Raw genomic sequence first — 3,782 nt, 5'->3', positions numbered from 1 at the left:
ACCCTGCCCATTCCCCTGGACTCACCACCTCTCCCTCTCTCCTGACTCACTATACTGCAGGCCCACTGATCTTCTTCTCCCCCGCCACCTCCCACCAATCTTCTTGGGCTGGTGGCATCCCAAGCCTGTCTCGACCTCAGGGCCTTTGCATTTGTTGTTCCTTCAGCTCATAATGTCTTCACCCTGATCTCCCCATGACTGGCTCCTTGTCATTTGGTTTGCAGCTCAAAAGTCCACCTTCCCTGACTACTCCAGTCTAGAGCAGATGCTCCTTTCCCTTGTGTCCTGTCCCCTCGTCCTATTTTATTTTCTGCTCCACATATATCACTTTCTGAAGCTTAAGCTTCTGGGCCTCCTCCAAGCGTCAATACCTAATTTTGTATTCTTTTCTTAAAAGGAGGCCCCTCCCTAGCTGACCCAACCGTGCAAGCTTAAGGTCTCCCAGAATGTGAATCCATTTGTAGCCAGAGCAAAGGACCGGGCTGCACTGGGGACGTCCTGTGCCTGTCTCTGGCAGGGAGACAAACTCAGAATTCCCTCTGCCAGGCTATTTTGACAGGCGCTTGGCCTCCCCATCTCCTCAGGCCTGGGTGCCAAGAGTAAGCCTTGCCCAGAAATCTTGGTAACTGTCCTGCTCACTGGGCCCTGGATTCAACAGGCGGTAGGATGAACAGAGCTGCTATTTGTCCTTGTCTTCCTGGACAAGCCCTGCCTTGACACCCCTGAGAGACATAAACATTCTCAGTCGCAGCCATACAGTGCCAGACTGCTCAGCAGGGTGACAGAAAACACTTTTATGGAATCTTTCATGTCTTCCCTTCCCAAACTTTTCTGCAAAGCTAAACCTTCAGTCTGCCACCTACCCCATCTCTTACCAGCTTGGGCAAATATTTAGCAGACAGGATTAACCCTCCCATGGCCTTGACCTTGGCAGACCTGGCTAGTTGATCACAGGGCTCTTTCCAGAGGGCTCCTGTGTAGCCACTACCCATAGATCAGGGAGGAAACCTATTTGCCTCTTCATGAAAGTCAGGTCTAAATTATCAAAGAGGGGGACACCTGGGTGGCTCAGTCGGTTAAGCATCTGCCTTCAGCTCGTCATGATCTCAGGGTCCTGGGATCGAGCCCCACATGGGGTTCCACGCTCAGCGGGGAGTCTGCCCCCTTCCTCTCCCTCTGCCCATGCCCCCACTCGTGCGCTCTCTCTCGCTATCTCTCTAATAAATAAATAAAATCTTTAAAAAAAGATTATCAAAGAGGTAAATCTGTGTCAGAGGAAAAGGGCTGGTGCTTGCAATGAATTCCTCCTTCTAGGCTGAGCCCAGGGAGGCCAATTCCAAGGACGTATTTTCTGTTGGATCAAGTAAGGGGAGACCTTGGAGACCACAGCACCTTGTGGTACATCCCGTGACACGGTGGAAAGTCACTGGCCCAGAGCTAGAAGTCCTGCCCTGCTCTGGGCAAAACGACTCACTTCCTCATTCTGCTCAGGCTGCTGGAGCAAATTACCATAGACAAGGCGACTGCAAAAACAAATATTTAATCCTGACAGTTCTGAAGGCTGGGAGCTCCACGATCAACGGGCTGGCTGATGCTGTGTCTGGCGAGAGCCCTTTCCCAGGCTGCGGACCACCAACCTCTTGAACCTTCACATGGTGGGAAGAAATCCCTCACTGCTTACTGGACGGCCTCGGTGAGCTGTCCTTAAAACTTGGAGAGTGTCACCTCCTGGGGACAGAGCAGTAAGAAAGGAGACGATGAATGAGTTTGATGAACTTACTGACCATAGACATAACCAGCTTCCGCAAAGAAGTCCAGGTATAGGGCTGCTGGGCCATGACAGCTAGGGGACTGTCCCACACGTACGTTACCTCCTACTTTAGCTGCGTCTCCAGGCAACCTCCCAAGCCGCTGGTTACAAGCCCCACCACGCCCCTTGGTGCCCCCAACTATTCACCCCCCTCACTCTCCACCTCCTATTTATCCGAAGGATTAGAGGCCACCAGGCAATGCCCAGCGCAGCTCACTCCTCGGGCCCTGAGGCGGATGTCCGCCCACCCCACTGTCTGCAGCTCAGACCCCTCAGCCCGTGGCCACTGCTGCCTCCTGTCATCACTCTCTTCTGTCACTGGCATCTTCAGCCTCACCAAGGCTAAGGACATTCCCAGTTTAAAACACCAACAAAGTAAAAGCTACACCGCAAAAGCCCTCCTTCCGTCTAGCATGTGCCTCCTGCGTTCTTACCGGAAGAGAGGTCTACACTGGTAGACCCCACTCTGCTACCTCCTGGCCTTTCTTCAACCCACTGGGGTTAGGTTCTTCCTTGGCCTGCTCCAGCTTCCTCATCATCTGGTTAAGAAATAAAGAAAAGGCCCCTGCCAAGATCACTGATGGTCTCTGGATCGTCCAATCCAGGGGACAGACACCTTTGGTGTCCATTTACTCATCCACTTTGTAGCTTCCCCACTGCGGACCATCACCTGGACAGCTTGCACTTTCTGTGACAGCCCTCGGGGGCCCTTAAGTTCTGGTGTTCCCCCAGGGTCTCATCAATGGTCCCTCCCCAGCCCCGTTCCACAGCACACCCTCTCCTGAGCAATCTTCTCAGACCCATGGCTTCTACAACCGTCTCTATGCCCGAGAACGCTTAGTAGGAAGCAACGTGTTAAAGAATGCAAAATAACTGTGCATACACTGAGGAGGATACCACATGAAGAGACATTTGAGGGAGAAAGGAAAAATACCGGGTCCTTCCCATACACCGTGGGCAACTTAGCACACTACCCCAAGCCCTGGATTTCTCAACCACAGGACTTGGGACAAGAATAGTACCTACTTCATAGGGTTGCTATGGGGCTTAAGTGGGGTAATTCTAGAGCAAGCTCCCAGAGCATGTAGTTGTCAACACGGCAACTGTCTCTGTGACTTGCAGAGGTAGCATGCAAGGGAAAGAAGAGAAGTCAAATGAGAAACAGTAGTTTGGATCCAGGCTTGGAAACATACGAGGACAGTGGACTGGTGGGGTCTGTTCGTCAAGGGCATGCCTAACCCATGAACACAGAGGTCATGGGGCTGAGAGCCCAGGAGCAGGCGGCTGCTCTCCTTCTGGCCGTCTGGATGACCTTGTGAGCACCTGACATGGGTTCAGCGAATGTCTGGCCATGGTGTCCCGTGTGCACGTCTCAGGCATTCCCGAGATAGTCTGTCCTGAAGTGTGTGTGTGTGGGTGGGGGGGGAGTGGCGCGTGCGTGCTGGTGGCTTGGGAAGATAAATAGCCTAGAGCCAGGAAAGGAAAAGGTCACCTTCTGGGCTGTGTCGTGGGGGAGGGAACACGGTTCCCAGGGGAATGAGCACTTGTCCTTAAGAAGTACATTGAGCCCGTCCTTAGCACTTGTCCTGGTGCCAAGTGCTGAACTAAACATGAATGTTATTTGTCCATGATTACGGGCTCCAAATGAGGACCTGAGAACTAATTCGGTGATGGCTAGAGCCAGTTTATACAGGTTCATGAGAGTCCATTATTATATTTTCAGGAATTCTGCAAGCCAGTTGTTAAAGCCAGCCATCATTAAAAATTAAGTTATAGGGCGCCTGGGTGGCTCAGTTGGTTAAGCGACTGCCTTCAGCTCAGGTCATGATCCCAGGGTCCTGGGATCGAGTCCCACATCGGGCTCCCTGCTCGGCGGGAAGCCTGCTTCTCCCTCTCCCACTCCCCCTGCTTGTGTTCCCTCTCTCGCTGTGTCTCTCTCTGTCAAATAAATAAATAAAATCTTTAAAAAAAA

At 52.2% G+C, this 3,782-nt stretch overlaps 1 long non-coding RNA gene across 1 annotated transcript; it reads right to left on the bottom strand.

Moving 5' to 3' along the window:
• Window positions 1-1,524: 1,524 nt before the first annotated feature.
• Window positions 1,525-2,766, bottom strand: LOC115944903 (uncharacterized). Its single transcript, XR_004079402.2, has 3 exons — window positions 2,694-2,766; window positions 2,245-2,349; window positions 1,525-1,728 (listed from the first exon to the last, which is right to left on the bottom strand). It is a non-coding gene; the product is annotated as an uncharacterized LOC115944903 (long non-coding RNA).
• Window positions 2,767-3,782: the final 1,016 nt, after the last annotated feature.

Source organism: Leptonychotes weddellii, unplaced genomic scaffold (genome assembly GCF_054177405.1).
Source record: "Leptonychotes weddellii isolate Sample4059 unplaced genomic scaffold, ASM5417740v2 HiC_scaffold_11933, whole genome shotgun sequence".
NCBI lineage: Eukaryota > Metazoa > Chordata > Mammalia > Carnivora > Phocidae > Leptonychotes > Leptonychotes weddellii.
The sequence above is the reverse complement of the archived record's forward strand: the minus strand, read 5'-3'. Positions and strand labels throughout refer to the sequence as shown.